The sequence below is a fragment of the Panthera onca genome, chromosome C1, assembly GCF_046562875.1.
Source record: "Panthera onca isolate mPanOnc1 chromosome C1, mPanOnc1 haplotype 2, whole genome shotgun sequence".
NCBI classification, from domain to species: Eukaryota; Metazoa; Chordata; class Mammalia; order Carnivora; family Felidae; genus Panthera; species Panthera onca.
The window spans coordinates 54003456-54020111 of record NC_138346.1 but is presented as its reverse complement, the minus strand read 5'-3'; positions in this window follow the sequence as shown (position 1 = coordinate 54020111).

The window sequence follows — 16656 nt, the reverse complement described above, 5'->3', positions numbered from 1 at the left end:
ATGTGAAGTCTCCTAGACTTTCATAATCAACGTCTCTTGTCACATTTTTAATTAAAGTGGTATCAGGGCTTAATGTATTCCCCAAGCCTGTTGCCTACCTGAAGGACACGTGCAGTGCTCACGTCCTGAGGCAGGTACGCACTGATTCTCACCTGGACCGACCTCAAACTGCCGAAGGAGCAATTGTATGCTTCTGGGATCTGGGCATCCATGTACTGGTTTTAAAGGGCACCAGGACCTTCAGAAAAACTTTTGAACAACGACAACAAAAACTTGGGAGATGATCTGGTCTAACATTCTGACTTACAGCAGAAGAATAAATGAGATAGTGATCTTGATGAGCACTATCCTATAAAAATACAATGAAAGTCACCTGTGCAGTTTTAAATGTTCTAGAAAAAAAAAAAACTGGTGACATTAATTCTAATAATATATTTCATTCAGCCTAAATTAGAATTATTTTAATAAGTAATCAATATAAATTGTTGACTTGAATTGAATCTATTGTTTTATATGATTTTTTTTCATGCCAAGTCTTTGAAATCCAGTATGTATTTTATACATGCAGCACATCTTAACTCATGCTAGTCACATTTCAGATGCTCAGTAGTCGTATCTGGCTAGGAGCTATCCTGGATTAACAGTGCAGCTCTGAGCTATCAAAGTGGACCAGAATGGCTTTCTGACACTGAAGAAATGAAAAGTGTGGGAAAGGGTAGCCTCTTCCTCCAGATGGCATTGTTTGACCTCAGAGATTCAGACAAATCGTTCGAAGTTAGGTTTTGCATCTGGTCATAGGGGCAATGTTTCTAGAAGAAGAAATTATAAATAAGTGTAGAAGAAGGTATAAATGAACTGTGATCTATTCATACAGTGGACTCCTATGCAATAAAAAATAAACGATATACAACTACTTGCAACAATAAGGATGACTCTTACCAACATAATAGCAATTGAAAGAAGTCAGATAAAGTACATATAGACCTTCCTTGACTTATGAATTGAAAATACCATAAATCAAATTTGCATTTAATATACCCAATCTATTCATTCAGAACACTTCCATTACAGTAGGAAAAAGTTCTCTAACACAAAGCCTCCTTTAGGATAAAGTGCTGACCATCTCATGTAATCTACCAAATACTGTGCTGAAAGCGAAAACCAGAATAGTTGTGTGTCATCTACTCTTACGATCGCATGGCTGATTGGGAGCTGTGGCTGTCACTGCCCAGCATCATGGGAGAGTATCGCACTGCATATTGCCAGCCAGGGAAAAGATGGAAATTCATAATTGGGAGTATGGGTTCTACTGAATATGTATCCCTTATATACCATTGTAAAAATGAAAAATCTGAGGTTGAATCATCCTAAGTCAGGGACTGTCTATATTTTCTGTATCCAAGTACATGCAATACAAAAAACAAAAAACAAAAAACAGACAAAACTAGGCAAATAGTAAAAAGTCAAGACAGTGAATACCCTTGGCGGGGTCAGGGACTAGAAGGGAGCACAGGGAGAACTACTTACTGGCTGCTGGTCATGTTCTGTTTCTTGATTTGGATGTGTTTTGTTTATGAAAATTCATCGAGCTACACACCACTAAGATGTCTTTTTTTTTCATCATATATGTTGTACTTCAGTATAAAGTGTTTTTCTTTTGAAGGTAAGATTCAAAGTACTAAATGTCTATATATTTCTGTTCTGGGACATAAACACATATCATGTATCAGATAACATTATAAAAAAAGATGTGCCAATAGTTCTGAGCTAATTTTTTTAATGTAGATTACAAAATAAATTATAAAATTAAACAAAGTCAAAGCTCATAGGTATTGATTGCTGATGATCACCTTCAAAGGTTGCCAGGAGCACTGGCACAGGACAGAAATGGCACTGGCTTCAGGACAGCCCAACAGCTCTCTGTGTTGGGCTGGACACAGAAGGGACATGGGCAACCCACCACACCCTAGCCTTTCCTCTGAAGGATGCTTAATCTTCTTGTTTTGGGTTTCCCCAATTAGTCTTTTATCCCTGGATTTAACAACTGAACTCAAGAACAGAGATCCTCAAGAGTAAAGCTTGTCTCTTAGGCCTTGAAAGTACACGTCTAAGGATGACAGGTTGGAGCATCTTGGTAGATTTGGAACATAACTGCCTCTGATTCCTAGATTGCTAACAGCTCATGATCACTACCAGCTATTGGAACTATACCCCGAAGAAAATATTGTGTTTGGAAAACTTGTCCTAAATGCATCATTAAAATACTTGTTTGTATTCTTAAGGCTTGTTCTTGGAAATTTTCTACCCTTAAGAAAAAGTGCTGGCAATTCTCAATAGAAAAAAGAAAGAAAATAGAAAATCCATCCTGTAACTCAGGATGGCGTGATTCACAAGCAACTCAAACAAGAGAGTCTAGTTAGGATGTAGTCCCGGGCTGAGAAGGCCTAACATGAGAGGGACCCCTTCTTGTCATCTCCACAGGTGCTCTTGCGTGTACTCCAGCCTGGCCAGACTCCTCAGCGATGCCACTTATGTGCCAGTGGTATTGGGCATTAGAACAAAAATCGTAACTTAGAGAATCTAAAAGGCTTCTCACAGACTGTCTTCTGCACATACAATTCTGACAGACAGTTATACCATTAGGGTGTGCTGCCCTTTGTCCTTAGCTCCCACATGCACATGACTGACACGTGTAGATGTTTTGGAAGAACGTGTTAATAGTTAGTTGTTCATATGTCTCTCATAATAAAGGCTGAAACAATAGTTTAATTATTTTTTCTATTGTTACAAACATTTTTGTTTAAAGCCCTGAAACCTATAATTCTATTTTTGTGGACTTAAATTCATAGCATTCAAAGAGTGTGGATTAGACATAGTAAAACTATGCCCCAACTTAAAGCACTCCTGAAACATACAGTTCTGCTGGCATCGCCACTGACATCTAAAGATGAGATTGCCTATATTCACAGGAAAAGCTTAAAAATTGTGACCACTGTCACCCAAGCCCAAGTGGAATGGCAGTCCAGTCACAAAAATTAACTTCCCAACGATCCAAGCTCTGTGCTTCTTTTGCTTGAATGCCGTGAAAGGGTTGGGTTGAGCATAACGGTATTTCTTAAAATCCCCATTCAACCCCAGTTTCTTTATTTGCCACAGCTTCTCCCGCACCTCTTTGCCAGCACTCTAACCCTTGCCCCCACCACCTTTATCCTTCTGTCAAGACTCTGCCAAGCAGGATGCTACTTGGAGGAGGCCGGAGGCCAAGATAGGGAATAGGCAAAGCCTGACTCCTCTTTAGAGGAGTAGGAGAAAGGAAGGTGGGAACAAGCATGTGTTGATCATGTTTGTTCCACCATGTGGTGTTAGGATCAGATGGGTATGTCTTAGGTTGGTTTCCTGGGGAAAGGGATTGAGATGGAGATTTGCCTGCAAAAGGTTTACTGAGGGGACTGTTCAGGAACAATACTTGTTGGAGTAGGAGGGGAGCAGGATAAAAGGGCAGAGTGAGAGGGAACCTGAGGCAGATATAATAGAGGCCACCCACACACCTACAGGGGACCTATCTACTTGGGATGGCCCCTCAGGGTTTCTTAGAGACAAGGGAGACAGGCCTTTGTATCCCCTGATCAACAGCCCCAGGATGTGGGCTGTCCCAGGAAGGGGCATGATCTTGGGAAAGGCAGCTCTCTTCAGCAAGGGGTTAGGAAATGGGCTGTGAGCAGACAGCAGCCCCAGTACCAGGCAGCTGAGAGAAAGAACACCTCAGCCTTGAAAGGGGCATCTGGGTGGTTCACAACAGCAACCACTGCAAACATTGTATTGAAAGTTGTGTTTTTATACCAGAGAGCAGCAATTATCTGTCCCCATGTTGCTGCCTGTGATCATCACTCTTCACTTTATGATCTTTGGGAGATCTTTGTTCCTCACTGTTGTTTCAGAGGGCCTCATATGAAGTGAGTCTGCTAAGTCTGTTGTTTCAGGCCAGGTAATGGCTATCTTGTACACAGAAATCGTTCTGCTGAATGTCTTTGAGGAGTTCTTTATGCTGGAGGCTTCTCCTATGAATGTTTCCCTTTAGCTTTCCGCATAGTGGATCAGATGTCTTCTTGCCATTTACCCTCTGCACATATTCAGGCCAACAAAAGTTCATTTTCAGCAGTAAAATAGTAGTGTAGTTATGCAAGTTTGATGCTGGTGATGGTAAGTAGCTGGCACAAATGAAATCGCTCTAGAATTTAACAGCTCAGTACAACATGCCAAAGTCTCCCAGGCCTTTAGGAAATTTGGTTTTCAGCACATCTCGAATCTGGCTTGGATTTCCTTAGTTGTGTTGATGCCAATCCAGTTTCCAAGCCATAGATTTGTACGATGCTATTTTCTTCTTCTCAATCTATTTAGCATGTAGTTTGACTGGGATAGCAAAAGTATGTTTTTATTTCAGTCAAAATGCTTAGTTTACTTGTCCATGGTACATACCATGATATATACCCTTAATTTCCTTCAGCCTGATATTTATTTAACTTGATAGTCAAGGCTTGTCTTAATATGTAACTTCCAGCACATAGGTATGAGCATAAAGCTGTCTTAAATTGGTTCCCAGCTAATGACTGAAAGAACCAGTAATTAATTCTAACTTAGATCTTCCCACCCAATGTAACTGGAACATTATGTAACTGGAACAGCCCATGCCATCTTATCATGTTTTAAAGGGCCTGTTGGAACTTTCTGGTGAATCAACCTAAATAGTAGCTGCTAGAGTTACCTGAATGTCATTGGGTAACCTCTGTATCAGCCACAACAATAGGCATTGCATGGTATGGGTCAATGGGTGTTGGGGCAAATTCTTTCCTTATTGTAGGGCCACATCCTCGTGGGAAGTATGTCAAAGTGTGAAACACCAGGCACGTTGATTGCAGTGGGATTGCAGTGAGTCAGACTGAGCAGCCAGAACTGAGAGAAGCAACACAGTTAGATCCTGGCCCCAAAATAAGTAGGATCAGGAGTTCAAAGCCAACTATCAAACTAACCATGAATTTGAGGCTCAGAGAAGTGAGAGGTCAGGGAACAGGGAGCCCCTAGAAGTCAAGACAAGGTGAGGGGCCAGTGGAAGCAACTGGATTTTATTCAGTTGTAACATGGGTTTGTCATAAACTCCCTTTAGCATCGCAAAGTCATTGGATCATTCAGCTTTGGCTTTCCACAAGTATTCATATTCCAAACCCCTCCAGTAGTTTATCTTTCATATAAGGACCTATGAAAAGAGTCAAGTCATTGTATACAATTCAAGGGTACAAAACCAACTTTTTCTTTTTGCCATCACAGAGCGCTTTTAAAAATTGACTAATTAACCTTCACAGTATCTGTCAGTTAAGTAATAGATTGAAAGGAAGTACAGCCCCCTACTGAAATAAAGTCCCATTTGGAACAGCTTTTTTGAGCTGTAACTAGACAGCAGTTTAAGACAGAGTGCTGAGGACAACATATGGGACAAATATCCAAATGGATGGAAGTATGAAAATAGGACAGGAAGCTAAAATAGATGTGCACTCAATTTCTTTAGTATAAATAGCATTGTCTGTAATCTCAGGTATATGATTCAGCAATTGCTAATGGAAATCATTTCCAGTATTACAAATAGACAAGCAGCAGGTCCATGAATTCCTTTATAAAAGTGGGAAAGGTCTCAGAAAGACTTTGAAACACTTGAAGACTCAAGTTGGGTTACATTTTTTCCCATTTGTTTATATACTTAGAGCCCGAATCTCCTAAACCAAATAGAATGACTGTTTACCCATCTACACAGTAAGTTTTGATCCCTGAAGGAAGCCAATCTCAGTAAGGGTGGGTGCAGAAAACTCATAGAGCTGTTGGCTTCATTACAAATTCATGGCCACAACACTCACCGGGGTTCTTACAGCCACTCTGCCCTTTACTTACTCCTCCTGGATGAACCCCTATTTCATGTATAATTGGACATATTTCTCCTCCCTCTTTAGCTTTCAGCTCCTTTATGCAATCCTCATTCTCAATACAGTGCTTCACTGTCCAGCTTGGTCTACTTTCCTTCCCATTCATCACTAACTTTAATTTTTATCCCTATTTCTCTCAATCCCATCTACCTCAAAAAAGGCAGCATCCTCACTTCCAAGTTTTTCCACTTGATCCTATCTCCCCTCATCTTCTTTGGAGCCTTATTCTATCCATCCAACCTTCCTAACATTGCTTCTTTCTTTTTTAATCACCTGTTCCAGGCACCCATTGCTGCATAACAAGCCTTCAAAAACTTCAGCAGCTTACAACAGCAATCATTTATTCACTCACAAGTCTGCAATTTGGGCAGAGCAGGGCTCTTCTGTGGTCCAAGTAACATCTTCCAGCCCACCCTGGTTTCTTCGTTCGTGTCTGGTGCCACAACTGGGATGCCTAAAACTTCTGGGAGCTAGCTGGCTGGACATCTGTCTCTCACTCCATGGGGCATTTCCATGTGGATAGCTTGGGCTTCCCCCACAGCAGGATGGTGTCAGGTTCAGAGCTCTTGTATGGTGTCTGGCTTCTCCAGAGTACAAAAGCAGACACTGTCGGCTCTTCTTAATGCCTTAACTTGGAAGCCTTTCCAAGAACATCACATTCTATATTGTTCACTGGGCCATCCCAGATTCAAGGAGACACAAGGGCATGAATATTGGGAGACACAGTTCCCTGGGGGTCATCAATGTAACAGACTACCACCTCACATCTTTGTTGTCTCTTTGGAATCAGTTTTCCTTGTCCTAATAAAACCTTCTTCCAACCTTATTATTTGTCAAAGAATTAGGGTCCTCTCTCATTTACACTTCACCACCACTTCTCAAAAATAATCCTCTACTCTTGTTTTCTCCAAGGTAACATTTTCCATTTACTCCTCAACCCACTGCAACCTAGCTTCTGATCTCATCACATTATAAAAAATGAATAGCAACCTTCTCTTTGTTAAATCTTTGTATTTCTTCTTTGTCCTCATTTTTCTATATTTCTCTAAATCATTTGTTTTTAGTGACCCCCTTCTTGTAATCCTCTCGCTATTTGGTTTTGGAAGTCCTGGGTAGCCTTTCTCCTAACTTATGCCTTCTTCCTATTTTTCTCTTTCTCTTCCTCTCCATAAACATAGGGGCTCCTGCATCACTCCCACTCCCATGCTACCCAGTCTGTCACTAGATTATCACAACTCTGCCCCAGTAAAACCTAGAAACCACCCCCTCTTTCCATTCCTGTTGCTCCTACACTAATTCCCCATTAGGTAAGTGCCAAGTTTTCTATTTGATCTCCAACAATCCAGCTCCTACCCCTTTCAATCCTGCAAACTCACTTTCACTAAGCAGAATAATCTATGCTCAAAAACTTTCCCCAGCTACCTATTTCCAATTACAAAAGCAGTCTTCTGGTCTTAGTTTACCAGAACCTGTAATTCTGGTCTTGAACTGTATTTCCAAATACCACAGCAAATGCCCACAGCCTAAGTTTTAGCCCCACAGGATATGTCACAGTTCTCTAAAGATGACTTGTGTTTTCCTGCCTCTGTACTCTTCTTTCAGAAAAGTACCTTCCACCATCTTGACCTATTGAAAACTTCCTTGTCCTTGAAGGCCAGCCTTAAAAGATGCACTTTCCACAAAGACTTTTCAAAACCAATCAGTCTGCTTGCTTTATACCCAAGGAATTTTGTTTAGACATTGCTTTTAGAGCATGTCATATCTTAAGTGAAAATGTGTTATTATTTTAGTGTTCTTCACTAGATCATAAACTCCATGAGACTACACACTCAGTAACCCTAGCATCTAGCTCAGTTGATTGGAACTCACTATTGTTGACTTGAATTGAATTAGCATTATGAGGTGTTTATTGACTTTCAAACTTTAGCTGGAGAGTCAAGTAAAATAAGAGAGGTTTCCTTCAATACGTGTGATTCAATTGCCAGCTTAGAACAAAGGCTTTCTATGGACAGGTTGCTAAAATTCTGCCCCACTCAAGTCACTCAGTGGTATAAATATTAAATTAAATGCCAGAAGAATATTTTTAAAAATCTAGAAGGGCCAACCAACATAACTCTGTGTTTCCCCAAATTACCTAGATAACTGCCTTACTTCACCATCTTGTTTTAAATTACCACTCTAGGATTTATTACTAACGGATGCTCATTAAATTTTAATAATTCTCTGGGATATATGTGGCAGTGACATTGTACTTCCTCTCACAAGTGGCATGTAGATATGTAAACATTTCAGTTAAATGTGTAATATAATATGCAGATAAATCTGTACAATGGAATAAGCAAATGTTGGTAAGTATTTCATGTTGTAAGAAGAAAATATTTGCTCACTCCTGGGAACAAACCTCAACAAAATTACAGTATGTGCCTGGTAAACAGCAATTAAGGCTCTACCTCATGTTCACAAATAGATTTATTTGTAAGATGTATAAATCAATAAATTAATTCTATTTTCCTATCTCCCTATAACACTTAAGATTCATTTTTTTCCATCTATCTTTGCCTAACAATTTCCAACTTTTATATATTAGGCTGCTTAACCCACCCATAGATTCTCTATCAAGTAGTTAATGGTCTGGAAACAAACACTAAAGAAGTTCCTGTTGTAAAAGAATCCTAGGGTGAATACTTCTGCAAGCTGAGTGATTAGATTCTAATTTGTACTTTGAAAATTCAGCTTTGCATAAACAGTTCATGTATGTATTTGCAATTTATGATTACGTTGGGCTCCAAAGATAGTTTGAAAACTGATTACTGAGAAATTGGAAGAAGATTTTTCCATCCAAATAATTTTAGTCAAGTTCCCCAAAATGATACTTTTTAACTAATGCTGGTGACCTGTAGCACATTAGTATCATTAATAAGTAGATCAATTTTGGGGCGCTTGCGTGGCTCAGTTGATTAAGTGTCAGACTTCAGCTCAGGTCATGATCTCATGATCTGTGGTTTCAAGCCCCTCATAGCGCTCTATGCTGACAGCTCAGAGCCTGGAGCCTGCTTCAGATTCTGTGTCTACCTCTCTCTCTCTGTCCCTCCCCCTCTCATACTCTCTCTTTCTCAAAAATAAATAAACATTAAAAAATTTTTTAAAAATCAGTAGATCAATTTTAGGATCCTGCGACCAGGGAGTCTTGATGTCCAGGAAGAAAGAAGAGAATGGAGAACAGTTTCCTTTCTCAGTCTTTGCTGGGTGATTCTAAGCAATATTTCAAAACTATAACATTTATCAATGTTTATCATTATTCTTCTACTCCTTACATTTCTCTTTTTCTTCCCTATCTAGTTCCATCCTCAGGGTCTTGATCTAAAGTTATCTTTTTGTAGTCTCTTTCTTGAATGGCATTCAAGGTGTATTTCAGGATTCAAGATGTCTTATACCCAACCTGTCTCTTCCAGATTGCGCTTCATCCAACTGGGTCCAAGAATCCGAGGGACAAGGGACTCTGGTGGGGAGAAGAGAAAGTGCCAATCTCATGTAGCACATCTATATTAGGCCTGAAGGCAAGAGAAGTGAGTTCATTTTTTTTTTTCCATATCTGGACATTCCTTGAAAGCATGAATAATGTAGAAACAAACATGAGAAGGAAATGAGGGAAGAAATGATGTTACAGCCTCTGCAAAGAGAAGAATGGGATGGATCTATCAGCAGCGATGAGTATGAAGGAAGGGGGTGGGGATACTTCTTTAGCCAAGTCAGACAAGATGGGATAGTCATCGGTATGTCAGAGACATTCATTAGTTGGGAACTTTGTGACATACATTGAGACCCTCCTACTGTCATGATTCAAGCTGGTGAAAAGCAAATAAACCAAAAGATCAATATATTTCACTTTTTCAAATATATCAGGAGTAAATGAATACCCAGCTTGGAAATTAAAAGAAAAATCATTTAAAATGAACAATTTTTAAATCTGGAAAGTATTTTTATTTTGAGTTTGAAAGAATTCTTAACAATCCATGAAAAATCTCAAAAGTTTAGTGTATTGCTAGTCATCTATGTTGAGATTTTTTGATTGGGGAAGTTATTTATAGAAAAACAAAAGTGTTCAACATATCACTGATTGAGGAACTAACTAGGTGAGTTTTATACCCATAAGTGTAGAATTTGTAAGTGGGAAATGCAGCAACTTAACACAGAATCATATAGACAGTTATATTTTTTGGTTACTCATATGCCTCCTGTATTTCTAGAACATTTTGCTTTGCTCGGTGAGTGCACCACTTCAATGAATTAACTGTCTCCATTCCAATCTAAGGCCAACTTTTCCACCTATCCCATCCTCCCTTACCTACTTGAGGATTGTGCTCCTGTAGTTATCTCCTCTCATCTGGATTATCTCTATTAATGTACAAATATGCTTTAATATCTCACACTTAAAATAAAAATTATTTTCTTTGAAGAGATAGCTGGTTCCTATGTAAGATAGAAATTGTACTAGATGAGCCTAGGATACCAGATAGTAATGAATCTATAAACAACTATCAGGGTTTGTCAAAAATATTCTGAGGCCAAATCTAAGAGGCTCCTAGGGTGCACAAATGGGGGCGATTTGAGTATCAATAAGGATACTAACTATAATGTATTGAACACATTGAGTATATTTAAACCCATGAGTTCATATTATTTTTAAAAGCATTCATTTTTTGAAGATACTGTAGAATTTACTTATTATTTTTGAAAACTGTTAAAGAGAAAGAATCAAACATTTATTCTGTCTTTCCTAAAAACCATAACAGTAACTAAAAATTGATGAGGAAGTATTCCAGCTGATAAATAAAGAAGCAAGGATAGAATTAGAATGTCACCATTTTGCAATCCCTAATGAATTAATGTAACTAGAGAAGGAGCATCAATGGCTACTAACAACTTGAAAAGAGAGACAACCAGACATCATGTTCTCCTTGATGGAGAAACATACCATCATGTCTGAATTAATCTCGCCAAAAAATTTAAACCTGATTCTAATCAAGCTTTTAGATCCAAATATCAGTTTGGGGGAAATACAAAAGAAGAAAACTATGTTAAACAAAATCACAGAAGTTCAATCAGGAATACTCAGACTGCGGGAAACTCTACAAGACAAACTGGTTTCTTTGAAAATAAATTGCAAGGGGGACAAAAGATGGAGAGAGAATGTTTAGACTAGAAGGGATGTAAAAGACACAGCAAAATCAAACAAAACAAAAAAACAAGACAAAACACACACACACACACACACACACACACACACACACACACACACACATGCAGGAAAAAGACACAGCAATGTCAAACCAAAAGAAATTGCAATGTGTAGATCCTTTTTGGAAACTAATTCAAACTTACAACATTTATGAGATAATTAGAACTTTGAATACTATGGATATTAAGGGATTATTATCAGTTGTTTTTAGGTGTCATATGGGTCTTGTGATTATATTTCTTCACAAGGAGTCCTTGTCTTAGAGATATACTCTCAAATATTACAGATAAAACAGTATCCAGGATTTGCTTCAAAATAATACAGAACTTGGAGCGCCTGGGTGGCTCACTTGGTTGGTGAGTTCAAGCTCCTCATTGGGCTCTGTGCTGACAGCTCAGAGCCTGGAGCCTGCTTCAGATTCTGTGTCTCCCTCTCTCTATGCCCTTCTCCCACTTGTTCGGTTTCTCTCTCTTAAAAATGAATAAACATTAAAAAAATAATACAGAACTAGGTAAGCATATAGCAGTACAGATGAACAAGATTGCTTAATTCTTGAAGCTATTGATGTATGCAAAGTCTATTTTACTATGGGATCTACTTTTTTATACATTTAAAATTTTCCATCACAAAAATATTTTTAAAAACCATCTCTTGATCCTGCATATTTTTTTATGTACAGACTCAGTCCTCTGCTTCCCACTGGAGCACAATTCCACATGTGACTAGTTTCTACTTCACCTCCCATTATCACTGTCTTCAGTTAGGCTTTGGCTTTCCCTACTCTACTGAGACTCTGTCATCCAGATGCCCTACGATCTCTACTTGCCAAACCCAGCTTTCAATCTCTGCTTTCATCCCACTCAACCTTTTAGCAACACTTGACCATTCTTGGTTTCTGGTGCTCTCCCTGTGTTACAAGCTTCTTCTATTTTTACTGGTTTCTCTGTCTTCAATGCTCCTCAAACTGTTGGATGGCCACTAGGCTCCCTGTTGACACATCCTGGTAGGGTGACCCATCCAGTTCCAGAGCTCTAAATCCAATCTAAATGCTGATGACACTCCACTTGGCCCCAACTTACATGTCTGACTCCATGACAATGTCTAGCAGGTGGAGATCTTAAAATTAATGAGCGTACAATGAAACTCCTGATTTTGTCTCTTCCCCTTCAAGAACTCCCCCACCCACTCCATCTTCCCATCATATTTAATGAATCTCCATTCCTTTGGTCACTCAGGCAAAAAGCCTCAATTTTACCTTTGATCTTGTTTTCCCTCTCTGCACTTTCAATCTGTCAGGAAGTCTTATAAGCTCTAACTTAAATATACCCTAAACCTGATGTCTTAGTCATCTTGGGCTGCAATAGCAAAATGACAGAAATTTATTTTTTGTTAGTTCTGGAGGCTGGGAAATCCCAGATCAAGGTGCTGGTCAATTTCACTTCTGGTGAGGGCTCTCTTCCTGGCTTACAGAAGACCACCTTCTCACTGTGTTCTCACATAGCTGGGAGAGAAAGCTTTTATAAGGACACTATTCTTAGTGTATTAGGGCCCTATGACTTAATTTCCTCCTTATGGGCTTGATCTCCAAATACCGTTACTGAAAGTAACTGAAAGTTAGGGGCTTAATATATGAGTTTGGAGGACCACACTGACCACAACATCTGAGCACAACCATTTCAGGACTTTTTTTTTTTTTTTTTTTCAGTTTTTCTTCTGCCAAGAATATCATTCTCTCCAATCTTCTCAAGGCTACCATCTTTTCAATGTTCAGATCTCAGGGCAAACATCCCTTCCTGGAAAGTCCTCTCTGATCATTCTTTCAAAAGTAGTCACATAAATCCAGTTAACCACAGTCACTCCTGTCATTATCCTTGCTTTATTTTCTTCGTAACTCTTATCGCTACCTGAAGTACCAAGTTTATTCACTCATCAGATACTCCCACCAACTTTCCCAGGAGCAGCAGACTTACCCATTCTCACCAGCACGCACAAGGTCAAGAGTAGGAGGCGCTCAGAAGGAATGAAAGGAACCTATCTCTTCCACAGCTCTTAGCAGCCAGACTCTTCCAGCTCTGGTCATCACTACACCCCAGGAGAACAGTTCTAAGAACACTAGATACTGAATTTAAAACTGCTTCCTGACTGAATGAGTGAATGCATCTTTGAATTGTAATGTATTATCAGCCCCTCCATCTCAGCCCTAATTTTCTCCACATTCTTCATAATCTGTACAGCTCCTCCTAAAACAGTTTTCTTCCCTTTCTTAATGACTGCATAACTTCCATACCCTGAATCTCCTCAGTGATTTTATATATGATTTAAAGAATAAGTGACTAAAACCATATTAAAAGTATAAGAAAATATATGATTTACTAATAGTCACTCTATCTAATTAGCTGTGTGCTCTGAGTTATTTCTATTTCCCTAACATTGAAATTGAAAGGTGGGAAATACAGTATTTCTAATAAAACAAAGTTTGAAAGGAGTTATACTAGGCCAATCTTTCACTACTTTTCTTATTTATACCTATATACACACACTTACACATATATAAGCACTCACTTTTTTCCTAATGAAAAACAGAATTGTTCTCTCTCTCTCTCTCTCCCTCTCTCTCTCTCTTCTATATGTCCATAACGCATGTAACAAAATACCCTGGTCATTTTTCTGGGCCATGTATATCAACCTTGTTCTGTATAAAGGTTGTGTTACATTTTATTGTGTGAACCCGTTTCTTTATTCCTGCTTCAAGAGATGGCACTGATCTCATTTCATATGATTTGTTTTCACAAAGTCCTTTGTATGTGTGTGTTTACAGACTTGTGCAATTCTTTCTGTAGGCTAGATTCCTAATACTGAGATGGCTGTCTTAAGTGAAATGAACATTTTCGTTCCTGAACTCATGCACCTATTCACTTCTCAGCAACAATATGTAGCATTGCTCCCATCAGCTCAAAATGATCAAAATGTTATCAAACTTTTACATTTGTGTCAAACTGATAGATGTTATCTTGCAGTTTTAGTTTGCATGTATTTAATTATTAATCAGATAGAACATATTTACATATATCAGTTGGCTACTTTCACACTACAACTTTTATATATGATGTTGTATACACTAATTTCTGTATATATTAATATTTGAGAAGGCTTGTCATAGAACACGTGTAGAACTATTAAACATGGATAAAATGACATGTTGGGGGAGATTAAACTTCTGTGTTGTATATAAGGCACATGCCCACTTCACATATATATGCATTTCAATAAACAGCTATGGGATGCTTACTATGAACCAAGCACTCCTCTAAGCCTTTGGAGACAAAGATTAATATGATCCTGTCCCTAAACTTGCAGTATTTCCACATAATTAATTAAGCATACTAATAGGAGAAATTAAAATATAAAAATAACCAGCTCAATATTTCCATATAAAAAGTTGTAAATTTACAAAAACATTAGGATACAGACCAACAAATTACATCACCAATGGATATGCTAAGGCAAAATTTTTCTTGAGCAAAAAACATAGGACTAAGTTTACACCATAATAGGTAAATTGACTGCAGGTTAGCATTAAACACTTATTATGTTTATATAATAAAAATGTGTTGACGTTTCAGTAGGTGAAAACAAATTTAATGTCCTTGGCAGTCAGGAGAATATGCATGAAGAGTTGGTGAATTGCCTCTCTCACTTCTTAAAACCTCTGCCTATAGATTCTCTGAAGGTTTTACAAATGGCTAAATCCACTGGGACACTGCATTTGGTTTTCTCAGATGTATTCACTCCTTAAGGAGTCATAGTTTGTAATAAAATCATTCCAAGTATTTTTTAAAAATGAGAGTGAGGACCACGTGCAATTCTCTGTAAAGCTGAGAAAAAAAAATGCTCTCACTTTAGATAACTTATCAAACATTCTAAAACAGAAAATAATTTAGTTCAGGATTTTACACCCAACATCCCAGATGCCTGCACAGTTGGAAAAGTGGGGCTGGTCTGATTCTGGCACACAGTGGAGTTATTTATGAGACAAAATGCAATTTCCTTTCCCCTAAACTGCCCACAGATTATACAGGGTCTGGAGAGACTGCCCATTAGGGATGGGCCTTTGTCATCCAAACAGGACAGTAAAATTAGCTGAGGAGGGAGATAGCCTGGTCGGAGCCTTCCCATCTCTCCACAGGGCAGGCAGTCCTAGCCTTTTCCATGAGAAGGTTTATTTTGTTGTTGTTTCCTTTCCAAGAAGACTTGAAATCATTGAGAGGCCGAGTGGATACCAAAGACTTCACGGGATAAGTTTGAACAAGGAGACAGGGAAAGAGGACACTGTGGAAGTGGAAGCATGTTCAGATCGGGGCTCAACCAGAGAGTCATTAAATGCTATTAGTGGGGTTTCTTCCCATGATTGGAGCTTTTTTGTTGAAGATACTTCCACCTTGGAGCAGCCTCAACATCCAGTACTCTAGCAGATCCGTTTAAGATGGGAGAAAAAGCAGGGTACGTGCTTTAGTCTGGGTATTTCTGTGGCATTTTGAGTTAGGGTCTTGGCACCACCTCACTGGCTCCAAGGGAGTCTCAAACTGTCTTAGGGACAAGACTCTGCTCCAGAGCCCCTTAGAAGAGGGCGAGAAAGTCAGACAGCCTCCCTGTGATGAGGCAAAGATTTATGCATCCTGGTTGGTATTCTGATTCCAGTGCAAGTGCTTTTGAAGGCTTGCTTCTAACAAATCAAGCTTTGGTGAATGCTGAACTCTTGACTCATAATGGAACTGATTACAGGTTGGAAGACCAATGGAAAACTCCCTGCGGTGGGTTGTATGTGTTTCCTGCCAAGAACGTCCAAGTCATAACCTTAGGTACTTGTGAATGTGATTTTATTTGGAAAAAAAAAAGTTCTTTGAAGATATAATAAATTTAAGGATCTCGAGACGATGTCATCTTAGATTCAGGGTAGGCCCTAAATTGAATGACTAGTGTCCTTATAAGAAACAGACAATGACAAAACACAAAGACACAGGGGGAAAGGCCATGTGAAGATGGAGGCAGAGATTGGAATGGTGCATCTACAAGCCAAGGAACACCAAGGGTTGCTTGGCATCCGCCATCAGAAGCAAAGAGAGAGGCATGGAAGGGATTCTCAGAGCCTCCAGTTAGGGACCAACCCTGCAAATGCCTTGATTTCTGATATCTCAACTCTGGAAATGTGAAAGACTAAATTTCTATTGTTTGAAGCCATCCAGTGTATGGTGATTTGTTTTATCAGTCCTAAGAAAATAACACACATCACAATACAGATCCAAGGTATAAGCGTGCTCTGTGTTGGGAGACTGCATTGGAACCCTATGGAAAGAGCCCTTTAGGAGCAAATTTGGGGAACGGCAGAGAGAACACAGGTTGGAGTCAGACAGAACTTGTTAGTTACTGCTGTGTGGACTTGGCCAGTCC